The 15,514-nt window shown below is 39.0% G+C and overlaps 1 long non-coding RNA gene across 1 annotated transcript in view; it reads right to left on the bottom strand.

Moving 5' to 3' along the window:
• LOC148214215 (uncharacterized) overlaps window positions 1–15,514 on the bottom strand; it is a 71,891-nt gene that overhangs the window by 42,890 nt on the left and 13,487 nt on the right. The gene's annotated exons all lie outside the window — the stretch shown is intronic.

Here is a 15,514-nt window from a genome sequence, read left to right as displayed (position 1 = left end):
TTATTTGATATATACCAGCAGAGTACTTGTTCTACTCTGGCAAGTAGTCAAGGTGGCTAATAAAATTTAAAAGCTATACAGAGAGAGAGAGGGAGGGAGAGAAAGAGAAGCTAAAATTAAAGTGGATACTAAAATTATTTAACAATTAAAAACCTGATGGAACTGACACCAAGAGAATGGGAGCCAAACGCAACTCCAAAGAAAGTAAGTTTCATAACCTGGGAACAATGCAGGAAGAGGTCCTTTCCCGTGTGCCCCAGACAGAGGGGCATTTTCCAAAAAATCTCTCCTGCAGTTCTTAACAGCTGGAGAGATTCATTACTGTATAGGAGAGGCAGTCCATTAGATACCAAGGAGTAAGCCATATAGGGCTTTAAAGATCAACACCAAAACATTAAATCGTGCCAAATAAGCAACCAGCTAATCTTTCAGTATAGGCATCATAAGATCTTCTTGCAGCAGTTAGCAATCTATATGCCATGCATTGCACAACATGCAACTTGTGGACTCTTTTGTGAGGACATGTAGGATGTACTGTAGTAGTTAAGTGAGTGAGAGGTAGCAATACAGTGTTTTCTATTACATGGCAAACATTTGATGAAAATACTCTTAACATCTCTCAAATTCCACATGTGCCCAGTGGTCCAAAAAAGTCAAGTAACCCCTACTCAACAAAGTGAGTAAGGCAGGCTTCTTGAAGGAAGAAGAGGAAAATGGATACTAGCAAGCAAAGCATTAAACTGATCACCTTATCCTGTCTTTTATTAAAAATTTACTTTTTAAAAACAAATTTGCATTCACAAACTATTGTTGAGACATTCCTATAGATATCAGCATACAATGTATAATTTTCTTTACATCCTAAGATTAGAACCATTTATCAGTATTTTTCAAAATCTACCATCCTTCTGGAAATAAGTGATATCATAAAGACTAAGTTCTTCTATTCATTTAAAATGTTCTTACTAAATGAACAGCATGCTTATCATGTTGGAACATCTCAAGGGAATCTAACGTACATTTTTAAATGTTTTTTTAATCATCCCAGTTACAAGGATTTATAATCAAAACAAAAACAGCTGAAACAAATGGCTAACATGCTGCTTCACACCACTTTTCCAAAAGAACCTTGCTCACCTGGAAACAGATGCAAAATCATCTTCTATGCTGCCACAAAAAACAGGGAAATTTGTATTCAGATAGGCTAAATTGGTATGTGTCTGAAGAAGGAAATGTTACTAATTTATTTGCAGAAAGATGTATGCCCTATCCTTAAACATAAAAATCATTAGAGGGGTTGGTAATTTTTAGAAGTCCACAGAATGAAAAATTATTACATACTGAAGATCTAAATGCAGTGCAACAATAAAAGCAATTTCAGAAGGAAAAAAAACCTGAGCAAATAAAATGCTGTAGCCTGGTGTTGAAAAGACAAGGTGTGTCCACCTTAGTGCAATCACCCTGTCTTATTCACATAATTTTAGGCGGAGGGAAGAGGGTGCTGACAACATCACCTTCTACTTGTAACTTTACTATGTTTTCTCACTCCTTCTATTAAAGAGAAGAAGAAAAAAGCATCCACATGGTATTTTTTGACTGGGTACCCAGCAAGTCTTCTCATGAAATGGAGTTCCGCACATGAAAAGGCTACCTTCCTGGTTGCCATTCAATTAACACTGAATGGCAGCAGCACCACCCCAAAAAGCATAATGAGAATCAAAGCACAGGTCAGGTACATACCAGAAAAGGTAGTCTTGAAGTTTGCAGGACCCAAGTACTGAAGGGCCTCCAAACTGCTCAGCTCTGGCAACCAATGAAGATGTTTCAAGATTTGCAAGATGTGTCCTGTAAAATTAGTTCAGCAGATTCTCTGCCAGGAAGTCTTTCTAATCTGGATCATACTGGAAACAGACATTTAGTTAGACCTTTTGTTTTGTTTCTGTTTTGAGTCAGTGTTGACTCCTGGCGACTGCCTGGACAAGCCCCTGCAGTTTTCTTGGCAGGATTTCAGAAGTGGTTTGCCCTTGCCTTCTTCTTCCTAGGGCTGAGACAGAAGGACTGGCCTAAGGTCACCCAGTTGGTTTTGTGCCTAAGGCGGGACTAGAACTCACGGTCTCCTGCTTTCTAGCTTGATGCCTTAACCACTACACCAAACTGGCTGTCTTCTACATCTTCCATAATATCAGAGCTGGACATAGGTTTTTAAATTTTAAAAATTTATGGATGCAATTATTACAGCCATACATAACTTCAGAACACTTGCAGTGATAACCAGGCAGCTTAAAATAAAAATGGTGTGCTTGCCTTGAAATCTAAACTGCATATTAGCAGTGGTTAATTTTAGGTGGTGGCAAGAATTTAAACAAGATATGCAAAAAAAAGAGGGGGGGATAAAGTAAAGAAAACTGTTAATGTTATTTAGTTATGTTGCTTTTAAATAAAAACAAATAAGATTCTGAAACTTTCTTTTGAGATTTAGAATTAATAAATTAGTCAAAATAACCCTTTCTAGAATTATTTGGAAATTTTATAACCAGGTAATGTATAGCAGATTTCCTCTCAAACTTTAATGTCAAGCAATGTAATCCCATTATCAGGATTAGACAGTCAGATTGGTCGGCATCACCATAGGAGTAGCACGGTCTGTTCCTATCTCATGATCTGTCACTATTTAACATCTCATAACATGCTAACAAGTGATGTTAATATTTCTTCTCAAAACACCTTAAGAAGCAGAGAAGACTAATAATCACAATGCACTGAAAAGGAACATTAAGCAATTAATGCAACTGAAAAGCAAGCCAGCCTAATGTATCCTATTCTATTCTAGCTGAAGTATGTGTTAATTCAAAATTTAAGACATACATTTTATTTTGGTATTCAAATTTGAATCCGACCTTCTACTTACATAATCTCAATAAAACTGATTATAAAACACAATAAAATCAGTACCATTAAAATTAAAATCAGTATCATTATAATCATTCAACAATCAAAGACTTAACAAAAGAGATGCATTTTTGCCATTTTCCTAAATACTGCAAAAGTGGGAGCCTTGGAGAGTATGCTATAACATGGGAGCTACAGTACTCAGGAGAAAAACTTTATCCTACATATCAGAAAGCTGGGCTTCTTGTAGCAGGGACATTTTCTAAAAGGCTCCTCCTCTGTTCTAAGTAACTGGTAAGATTCATATAGGAAAAGTGGTCCTCAAATAGTCACAGGAACCATGTGATGGCTGTACTTTGCACCAATTTGTAGCCTGGCCACTGCATTTTGCACCAATAGCAAGTTCTAGACACTTTTCAAGAGAAGCCCCACATACAGCACGTTGCAATAGTCAAAACACTTTGTAAACAAGACATGGATAACTGTTGCCAAGTCTGAGCAGCTCAAGAATTATTGCATTTATACACGAGCCATAATTGTGCAAACATACTGGCTACAGCCACTATTTATTAATCCATTAATAGCTAGGAGTTAAGGTACTCCTAAACCATGAGTCTGTTCTTTCAGGGGAATTGCAAGCATCCTCAAATAAGCTATACCTCAGTCCCTGAGTCTAATTTTCTACTTTCCAACAGCACCACCATGTTGTCTGGATTTAATTTCAGCTTTTCCCTGATCTAACTCATGATCAAGATTAGGCAATGTTCAAGGGTATGGGTTGCTTCCTTGAAGTTAGATGATAGAAAACAGTAGACCTGGACGGCATCAGCACAGTAATGACATCCTATTCCAAATAATTTTGAATAATAAGCTCTGAATAACTTTCCCCCATGGTTTCATGTAAATGTTACAGCATAGGGGACACCATAGGTCAAAAGTCCAGGAATTAAACAGTTGACCCAACATGCGTTTCTGGAAATGTCCCAATAGAAAGAACCAGAACTACTACAAAACTACTCCTAAGGCCCAACCCCACAAGAGAGCTCAGAAGGATACCATGGTCAATGATACTGAAAGTTTCCATGAGATCTAGTTAAAATTAATCTAATCAAATCACATTTAGTTTTTGTTCTGGCTTCATCCACTTGTTAGGGTGTAATCCCTAATGTGTTATTCAAATGTGACCTTCAGTGCAAAACTGATTACCCCAGTTGCAGGAAATTGTACGAACAACAACTCCCTTGAAGGATGCACATCAATGCATACATTAAAAGATGCCTGTAGCTAGTTCAATGGGGCCTCAACAGGAACACAGGAAGTTGCTTTATATCTGATCAGACTATTTGTCCATCTATTTCAGTACAGTCTACTTGTAGACCCTCCAAGTTCTCAGGCAGAGGTTTTCCAATTACCTATTTCCTCTTTCTTTTGAACTTCATTCCTTTTAAATGCTAAGCATGTCCTCTTTATAGGCCCTCCCTTGAAGGAATATTGGATAACCTAGTTACTGAGGAAGGTAGAGTTTAAGCAGTGACAGAGCTGTGTATAAAAAAAAAAAAAACCCTAATGCAACACTTGACAAAGTTCACATAAAAAAGGATTTAACATGTATTAAGCAATTGATTTTATTCAATCACCATTATCAAACACATTATGGAAACTGTAGAACACACTTCAGTTATATGAAGCTGGTTATTATCACAAATGTCCTCAATATTCAGTTAAAGCAGACTGCCTTATAAGATGACAGTTTACAATTACAACCTGCTTAGTAAATTATTATTCTGCAGAGGTCATATAGTTCCATGTTTCATGATAATAGTAGAAGTCTTGAAACAAATAAATGAAATGTGCAAACTTTGTTAAATTGGATTTAAGTTTGTTGCATCCCTTAAAATTCAATGAGTGGCCTGCAAGCAGCTAAATAATTCATGATCCTGACAGCTTGTGCATTGTAGAGGTGCAACTGCATCTTGAACAGAAAGAACTGTTGTCTTTTCTTTTCCTCCTCTAAAGCAGGACAAATATGAGTAGGATGTTTGTGGGGAAGGAAGAAACTTGTAATTCTACTTGCCTCTGCCTCAATTTTAAGGGTACATCTTTTTCTATCATTTAGGACAGATGGTCAAAGAAGCAAGATTCAGACTATTACAGAGAAGATTATTGGAAATAGACAATTCCATTTACACCATCAATTGTTACAGATGCAATTATCTAGTTCTCCATTCTTTCTCCTAGTTGCAGTTTCTGAAATTGTTGATGAGTCTTAAGCATCATATGAGCAATTTCAACAGCATTTTCCAGAATTCAGATTATATAAAATGATAACTAATTTCTTTTCAAAACAATCTTACAAAGTAGATTAAACTGAGGAGACATTTCCAAACAAATTAAATGAATGGCCACTGACGTGTATCTATTCCTTCCAAATAGCCACAAAAATACTTTGCATTTACATGATGACAAGTAGCAATGAAATACAAAATAAAATACCACACTACAATAGCAATAATAAAATCTTGTGTGGAAAATACACTATTTCTATTTTTCCTTGTAGGGAGAACTCAACTGGGGATATAATTTTCAATAGAAAAATAGACACATGGAATAAGAGATATTTTTCTCTGCCATTCTTCCACTTGAACCTGGATTCACCTGTTCCAGCTAGGAATTAAGGGAGCTGAGTTGAAGTCCAACACATCTGGATGTAGCTGTTGTAAGATATACTGGCCTCAAAAGTCAGTATGTACAATTACTGTAATCAAAACAGCCTAAAGCCACCCAGAGTCACTGTGTGTGAGTTCGGCAGCCACATAAATTTGCTTAATAAATAAAATAAATAAATAAATGAACTGCACAAAGAAATACTGAATATCATTGACAACATTTGGACCGTAACCCTATATTTCTTCTATCCCAATGTTACCCGGAGGTTCTTCACTCAACTGGACTCATAAAAAGGAAGATTTTTTTCCCACCAAGTCTTGTCAGTGCTTTACTAAAAAATACAATGAAAACAGTTGGTTTCCCAAAGGGAAATATATGGCATCTTGCTCTGTGCTTGTAGCAAAGGGATAAATTCTAAGACCCTTTCCCTCTAAGGGGATAAATCCTTCAGGACAAATCACCCAAGAACACCAGGGAACAACCACAAACCTATTGACCCCTTCCCCAGCCCACTGAAATCCTGTAGTGAACAAGTGGTCAGCCTAAGGTCAAAGGCCAGTATGGGGCCAAGGAGTGCCACTTCCCTCCAGACCCATCTGCTTGTGCATAGACAGCAGTCGCCCTAAAAATGCACTATTGATCAAGCTACAGGCTTTGAATGTGTCTTCCCCAGACAGTAGCAATTATCATAATCAAGCAGTTGACTCCAATTATGCCTTCCTCTCATTAAAGCTGAGGAGATGGCCATAGCCACAGCAGCAAAGCAAAAGTTCACAGCCATGTCGCTTTTGCATATCTTAATCTAAAATGACAGAGTGTGACGCAGGGGGCAGGTGACCCTGCCAGCCTTCAGCTGTTCGTGTGGCAACAATTTCAAACACCAAATTGCTCCCAGGCAGCCCTTGATTGGAGGTTCAAGACAGCTAGAGGGAAGGTGGGGGGAAGAGAAGCTATTTAGGAGACTCAAACATTCTTCACAACCTTATTTACATATAGTAAATTTGCATTCACGACCCCTATTCCTTGTACTTCTTAAATGCATTGTACCTTAGTGTATGTTCCATTTCAGATGTTTCTTTTAGGGAGAGATGCACCTACTTTTTTTTCCAGCAAAATGAAAATAACAGAGTAAGAACATTGACTCTCTTAATATCTACAGGAATATTCTTGTATTCACCATTCCACCCAGACTTCTTCAACATTAATATAAATACTAGGTATTTATTGGCTTCTGCACCTTTCCAAATTCAGATTTAAAAATAAACCTTGTCCTGCCTATCTAGGACCTAGTGGTGGAAGCCACAATGAAGTCACATGCATTGTAACATAAAATTATAACTTATTTCATCTGTGCAATGACATCATATGTCATTTGTAACACACACACAAACTTGCCCCATTGCCTCTCTCTGGATTACCATGTCCAGGATTCAGTACATACAAGACTGCAGAAAACTTCAAAATCTCATATCCAAATTAACTGGGAAAACAATTTATCCCATCCTATACAAGGAATCTGGCAATTTCTACAAACCACATCATAGGCTAGCTTTTCCCTGTCTGATACCTTCCAGGTATGTTGGAATTGCATCTACCAGAATTGCCACAATGGGACTGATGAAAATTGCAATAGGGTCTGTCCACAGAAGTCTCTCAACATTTTTTTTTTTAATTTATACAATAAAGACTAATCATTCAACTTTTGAAAATGGAGCAATGGGGGTGGGGTGAGGGATTTATCCTATAATTGCTAAATTTGGCTCTTCTCTCTGCCATTTCAGGTCTTTCAGGAATAGCCACAGATTTATGGAATTCCTTGCTCATTCCCACCCTGTCTGCTTTTTAAGCAAGTTTTAAAGAGCTCTTTATTTGACTTCACTTTTTACTGAACTGATAATGAACTAAATTTTAATGTCTTTTTTCTGTTTATGGTTTGTATGGATCTAGTTTAAATTGCTTGAGCAGCTACTTGGTCTTAACATTTAGAGGTTGTTTTGAAATGTTTTATCATTTTATCTATAGGCCACCTTGAAAGACATTTTGTTCTGAAAGGCAAATATGGCATGTGCACTCTATTTGTTTGACTGATTAATAATAATAATTCAGAATGGATGGTGGAGTACTTCCCTGTACTCAGTAGCAGGGAAGAATGCTAGAGTTTATTGTAGCAAATGGGAATGCTTCTCCATTTAAAAAAAGTTATATTTCTTAAGAAATCTGGCCTGGGGGAAGCAGGAGACATATAGAATCAGGATGGCTATTGGGAGAGAGGCTGACCAGTTAGGTAGATCATTTCTTCAGATTCCCAAAAGAGATCTGGGGAAAGCTATAGGGCAAGCTGAACCCCCCACGTTCTTCAGCTATAATTCAGAACAGATTTTTGCCATATCATCTATGGCCCATCTTGTCTCAGTTCAAGGTAAAGGCACTATAGGTGCTGAGACTGAATTGTGTGTAGATGGTTTGTTTAAACTGATACAAAAAGTGCCTACCATTCACTCTACTCTAGAGGCATGAATCAGTGGGAGTTTTTTAGGTTGGTTTTTTTTTCTGGTTAATAATGAAACTGGGTTTACTAGTAGACATTAATGACACTCCCAGGTAATTCAGAGGATCTGAAGGTAAACAATGTATTGCCCTCAGAAAATGTGTTAGTGTTCTACTTTATTCCCTCCAGTCACAGAGATTCCCAAATTCTGGTTTTGCTCAAAACAGAACATCATCGTCAACGACAGAACAGTACTGAAGAATGTGGAGGAGCTGAGAGCAGGTACAGCCATCTGTACAAGGGCTCTACCTTTGAGCAGTAGGGGGAGGGGGGCATGAAGGATCAGTTTACATAAGTGCTTTACCATATGAACAAATAATTTAGAGGTATTAATAGAGGTTAAAGTTTCCCAAGAATCCAAAATAGGCCCCTCAGTCACAGGTGGGTTCTTTCACTCACAGAGAGGGAACAGTAATCTGACACCAGCGAAAGAAGATGACAGGAGGCAGAAACCCAGCCAGAATTTACACTATGCAAAGAGGGTGTGGTGGGTCTGCTTGCATCCCAGCTGATTTATTAGGAGGCTTTCAAACAAAGGCTTTAATAGGGAATATATATGTGCTTTCTCCTCTGCTTCCATCATCACTTGAATAAGAGACACAGAGTGGCTGTGGAGGCAAGATTCTGGTTGGGTTTTGAGAAAACGGAGTGAAACCAGAAAGGAACAAAAAGATAAATTAAGTGTGGGCCAATGCTTGCAAAACATAACATATGCATATTTATTTTGCATTCACTGTGCAGATTTTCACATTTTAAATATGCCTCCAAAAGTTAGCTACTAGACATGTTAGTTATGCAAACTAATACATAGTGACTGGGTTCACTCCACTCAATATGCTTAACGTGGTTTCTTAATTAACTGATTTGGGGGGGGGGGTAACATAATACATTGAACCAAAGTGGCTGGGTCTGCAACATATACTTATCCACAAAAAATAAACCAATATTAAAACTAATCAAGCATTGTATGCTGTGCAAATGCAGCTGTTAGCCTTTCACTGACCTGGTTAAACATGTTGCATGAACCCAGCCACAGAATATGTCAGGGAAGCCAGCTGCTGCCTCTGAGCACCAATAGCCTTGATGTTTGCTCGGACCCTTGCTTTTTTAAAAAACATTTTATTGTTGTTATTGTTATTGTTGTTGTTATTATTTAAATGAATGCTGCAATATGCCAGCTTCCAGGATCCTCTTTATCTGCAAGAATTTACAAGGCCTCATCATTCCCTCATTTTAGGAAATAAAAATTATGTCTGGCTGCACCTACTGCTTTGTCGGGAAATATGACCACCTGTCCAGCTTACTTTCAGTTTGCCGACTTTAGCAGCCTTTTGTGAGAGCACTCATCACATTTTTTCAAAAATCCAGTTGTCTACCAGCCCATAAAGTATGCCTAAAATTTTATAAACAGACCATGACAGAGTATAGTTATGTACTTTAAATAAGCCTGAAAAGAGAAAGTATGCAGAAAACACTACATCACATATTTAAAAGTAGGGTTGGACCTGCCATTAAACAGAGTGAGACAGCCATTTAGCATATTTTTTGGTATCATGAAATTGCAATAAATTGTTTGCCTATTTATTGTCTCTTTGTTGGATTCTTACCCACCTTGCTTTCAAATAATGGAGCTTATTATTATTTAATTGGATCCAGATGTGGCCATTCTTGAATAGACTCTTGATTACAGTGGATCTGCTCTAAGCATAGGTGACTAGCTTAAGTCCTGCTGATCCTATCCATTATATTTTTACAGAGAAGAGCTTGTAAAATGTTCTGCTTTAGATGCCAGAATAACTTGCTGTTCCCTTAGCAGCAAAATATCTTAGACTGCACTAATAAACAGAAAATATCACATGTAAGATAAAGATATAAGTAAGATTGTGTGCACTTGAAGGATTCATATTCAGATCTCTTCCTGCTGAATCAATGCCACTCAAAACATCTACTGTACTTAGCAACAATTGGCATATTATACATGTGGTTCTGGAACTGCCATGTTTTATCCATTTTCATGGGGCATCTACATGATGTGGTCATCTCACTGTTGTGCTGTATTTTCCCTGAAGTACTAAAGAGTAATGCAATCTCAACAGGTGTAGATGTTTTTAGCACTATCCTGCCATATTTTTTTAAAACAATAGTATCTTGATATAAGCATTTGTATATACATTTACCACTTTTTAAAGTATTATACAGGCATTTCCTAAAGTGGCTTAACTGCAGAATTATTATTTATTTTAATTGCAAATAAAAGACCTCTTAGAAGACCTCCATTGCTTCAAACAGCCTAACATCAAGGCAGCACATAAATAGCAATAGTGCTTAATACCTTATTGATACTAAAGCAATGTAAAATAGTATTGAAGCTGTGCCTTTACTAATGTGCCATCCTTCACTGTAACAGACCAACTATAGAAATAAAATATGTTGAGAATAAAACAAGAGAAAAATATTATCTGTCTTTAAAACCAGGGCAAATCCCTGTCCAAAGTAATGCTGGATTGGAATTCTGAGAGCTGCAGCTTCAACACATCCAGAAAACCCCAGGCAGGAGATAATGGTTCTATTACCACCACTCACTTCACCTCAAATGATGGAAACTGAGGTGGGTTTCTAATAAAGATCTGCTTTACTATAATGGTCGAATACATTTCTTTCAGTAACTATCCCTTAGTAAGTCACATTACTGGGTCAGACAGGTCATCTGTCCTATGCCAGCAGTTGCATGTGCAAGAGGTCAGATTTAGATCAGAGATCTTCATAGCAGCTATAAATCTCACAAAGCAGGAATGCAAGAGCTCAGGAAAAACAAACAAGTTTACTTCAGAAACCAAGGTCCAGTGCAGACAAATCCAATATCAGGAGTCAAGGCTGAGTGTAGTATTTTACCCATCCAAAGTTCAGTCAGAGAATCAGAAGCAACACATGTTCAGGAAGTCAGGTCTGTGGTTAGAATATTGTTTGCCAACAGAAATCTGACATGCCTATTTTTCTGAGTCATGTCTCTTTCTTTTCTTCAATGAGCCTCATTGAACCTCTTTGTTCTACTCACTTGATCTCTGTGTGGACGGTAAGGATCTTTTCCAGGTCAGGTGACTCAGTTTGTTGTTCTTCTGCAACAGGTAGCTGATTACCTGACTGATCCAGACCTATAGGCTCTTCCTTGAACAGATCCTGCTCTTCGTAAGCCTCATCTGGAGATATCTGAGCACCCACTGGCTCCTGAGATGGACAAACCTGTCCAGCCCTGCTCCTCCAATCCAGAGTCTGATTCATTAGAGAGGCTCATAACATGATCCATCCAGTTCATACTGACTGACAGTTGCTCTCTAGATTTCATACAAGGAAATTTGCCTCAGGGATTGAATCTGGGACTTTTGCAAGCAAATTTTAAGCTATGATCCTACCCTTAGGAAATTAGGGTCCTATAAAAACATACCAGTACAGGTAATCCTCACTTACCAACTATTTATTCACCGACCATTTGAAGTTACAACAGCGCTGAAAAAGATGACTTACAAGCAGTCCTCAAAGTTGTGGCCGTCACAGTACCCCTGCAGTCATGTAATCATGATTCAGGCACTTTGCAACTGGCATGCATTTACAATGGCTGCAGCATCCATAGTCACGTGATCGCCATTTGCAAATTTCATTGCTGGCTTCTAACAATCAAAGTCAATGGGGAAGCCGGCAGGAAGTCATGGTCATGTGACATCTTCCTTAACAACCAGAACTCCCATCATAAGTTGGTGTGGTCACATAACATTTCTGTTTACAACTGCATTGCATAATGGTGGAATTGCCAGTCCCAATTGCGGTTGGTAAGTGAGGACTACCAGTATGTTACTTGTGCTGTTGAATCCTGCTTCCAACTGTCTCCTTCTAAAGTACTGTGACTGGCTACAAAAAAATATTGTATTTAATGAGACGGCTTTCTGATATCTACCTATTTATCAGTGCATAACACACACAGGCATATAACACGCACCTTAATTTTAAGAAGGAAGTTTGAGTAAAAAAACCTAAATTTAAAATAAATGACTTGGAAACAAAATAAAGTAGATTAGGGGGGTACAGTAATTTATTATTAGGGTATGCCTCCTCTGTTCACAGTCTTTAGTAACATCACCCGCGCAGTCCGGCACTCAATGTGTCAGAGCAAAGTTTTGTCCAGACAGACAGACTTTGCGCTAAAGATTTCACAGGCACAGCTCTGACATCAGAACCCTGAATGAGGACCCAGCGAGATCGGAGCGCTCGGTCCTCCTCAGACACTCCATGGCAGGCCTCAAAGGGGCAACCTGGGCTGCTTGAGCTCTGCCCCTGGAAGAGTGGCTGCTCAGAAGGCTTCAGGCCCCCTCGGGAGGTCTCATCGAGTAGAAGACCTTTAAGCCCACTCCTGCAGCTGGTCTGCAGAGCCGCCACCTCCCACGGCCGGCAGGGGTCTGGGTGGTCGGGCTCATGGGCCAACTGCATCCATCCACCAACCTGCCTTCCCTCCATCCCAAATCCAGCCGCTTGCCGGCCGGTCACCCAGAAAGACCAGCTCCAGGCGAGAGCCAAGGCCCATGGATCACAGCTATGTGGCAGGGGGGCTGCCGGGCTCCTCCTGGCTCTGCCCAGGGGCCGCGGGGCACCCTTCCTGCCGGGCCCCAGGTCCAGGGGCTGCACGACAGCTTCCGCAGCCACGTCCATGGCCATGAGGCCCCCCTTGCCAAGCAGGGACACGTCTGGTTCTACAGGCCCACCCCAGTGCAGCAGCAGCTTGCAAAGGGCTCACTCGCTTCCAAGGGACACGCCGCCCAGGACAGGCTGGGGCCTGCTCTGCTGAGGCCCTTCGGGGAGGCGCTTTACTCTGACACACTGAGTGCCAGACTGTGCAGGTGATGTTACTAAAGACTGCAAGCAGAGGTGGCATGGTTGAAGTGTCATCAATTGGAGGAGGAGGTGGGAAGCGCACAGTTGTAGCCCCAGTTACAGCCCTGGCCCAAATGAAGGCTCTCCCAGCCCTGCCACTTGAGGTGAGAAGCCACAGGGCTTATACAGGGGCTTATACATCGGTGTATAGCATGCATATCGGCGTATAACACACAGCTAGGATTTCAGCCCCAAATTTTAGGGGGAATTTGGTAATATTCCGATAAATATGGTATTCCCTGAAATATTAATTAGACTACCTATATTATATTTTCAGTAATTCTAATGTCTCTTCAGGTATTTCCAGAAGTAATACATGAAGAACAGATAAAAACAGATGCTCTAGCCTCCATCCCCCAACTCCCTTGTATAGGAGATTATCTGCTGTATTGCTGTAGCCAAGTTTGACTGGATGTAGTTATAGGCCATTTTCCCACTAGTGATTTATAACATCTTCTGCAATAATGAAGACAGGCTTTATATCACTTCAGTAATGGTTAGATGACATTAGAAGACACTGTAAGGGACCAGTGGGGAAATGGAAATAACCTCCATGAGACTAGGAATTCTATGCTAGGAATGAGGGCTCCTAATGACATAGCATTGCTGTGGTCACCTTGATGAAAATAAAAAATAAGCTGAAATTTCATAGATTTCAGCAGTCTTGCAAGCTCTTGTACAAAAATACTGAAAACTTACAATTTTAAAAACATGTTTTAAATCTGATTTTGTCCAATTTTTTTTTTTAAGTAATTATTATTTAAGTTTGGAATTTATTTTCATAATGTAGAGAATGTATATGGCTGCCCATCTTAAATGAATAACCTTGGGTGACTAACAACAATTCAAAACATATACACACACACATCTCAAAACACAAATACAAACTAAATTAAGAGTCTATGGATGCCAGCTAAGGTTTTCACAGATCATCCAGCATCCCCAAGTTCTGTATTGCCAATCCTGGTGTACATTCAGATGAACACATAGAGAGGTTGAAAATGTAAGGGATGGGGAACTATATACATTTTAATCTCCTCTCCACAGCTTACCTTTTTTTAAAAAAACCCAACTGTTAGTTGTTGATTAGTACAACTTATACCTCATAAATGGCATTTTATTTTGAGGTGCTTTAATTTTAATGGACAGTTTTATTATAAGCTGCCTTAAAAGGCCAGTATTTGTGCAAATGTGAGGTATAAATGTTTCAAATAAATCAAAGTTAGTGCTGCCTCCCAAATTATCACCTTTCATCAATCCAAATATCATGGCAAACAAATTTCCCAAGCAGCGACAATCTGCTTTTATTTATTGTAAAGAGTGATGAAGCTTGTACTGCAAAATCAAGAGTGAGTCCAAGATCTAGCTGTTGACTGATTAATAGTATCCAAAACAAAAGACTAAATTCTTTTTCCTAAAATAAGCAACACCCATTATATTCTAGGGAAGGAATATATGTTCACATCTAATCAGGCTGTGATGTTCTAGATATGAAGCACTGCTTGTTGAAATAAGTATTATCTGATCATCCTTTCTGTAACTGAAGCTTCACTGGTGCAGAAATAAAGCCCAAAAAATGCAGCTCAAAGCAAAGATTCACCATGGAAAGAATGCGGCAATCTTATTTTTCTTTACGCAAATTATTCTCTGTTGTAGGATTGTACCTCCTTGATAGAATTAAAGATATTTCTCATTCTCTCTCTGGTACATTTGAACATCAGTTTGTCTGGGCGATGAATTCCACACACTAGAGTTTCTCCAAAATACATCACACTTTCTTTACCTTTTCCCCTCAGTTTTCCTCATGTGCTTTTTTTTTCTTCCTCTGCCACTGCCTGGACTTCCTCACACTCACCACCCACCCCCTTCCCAAACAAAATCCTCTCAGAAGCACTGGTGTGTTTCCGAGCCCAGGTACAAAACCACGGCTTGTGATGTTACAGATAACATACGGAGAATGTAATTCCTCTCAGCAAGTGCAGCAGCCATAAAAGGCTAAAATGGATTCCTGTGGATTAGAAATAAAACACAAAAAGGGCCCTGTTCTCTCACTTTCCCCACCCTATTACTTCCCCCCACTTAAAAAAAAAAAAACAACTTGGAAATGCAAAGAGCTTTACAAAAAAAATCACAGACTTAAAAGAAAAATAAAATACGTTCCAGGAAAAGGACTGCTGCTAAGAAAACCAAAACCAGAAAATGTTTAAAGATGTTTTAATGACTTAAACACAGAGCCCGAATTGTATCTAAAAGTTTCCACGTTTGGGGGGAAAAAAGCAAATTCAATATTAAATATCCCCTTGCCACCAGTATTACTGCTGTATTTTCCCCTTCTAACCATCTTATTTAAGCTTTGTATTATGAACTTACATGGTCTTAGTGAAGTTTGACGTTTATATTCCCATTCTAAAAAGATACCCAACTGCAGATCTTTCTGCAACTGACCAAAGGGTGCAAAGAACTGTTAACATGCAGCGGACAGGTTTTTAC

This window comes from Python bivittatus, unplaced genomic scaffold, assembly GCF_059951505.1.
Source record: "Python bivittatus isolate LINGU-HERP-01145 unplaced genomic scaffold, Pbiv_v1 ctg000700_np1212, whole genome shotgun sequence".
Lineage (NCBI taxonomy): Eukaryota > Metazoa > Chordata > Lepidosauria > Squamata > Pythonidae > Python > Python bivittatus.
The sequence above is the reverse complement of the archived record's forward strand: the minus strand, read 5'-3'. Positions and strand labels throughout refer to the sequence as shown.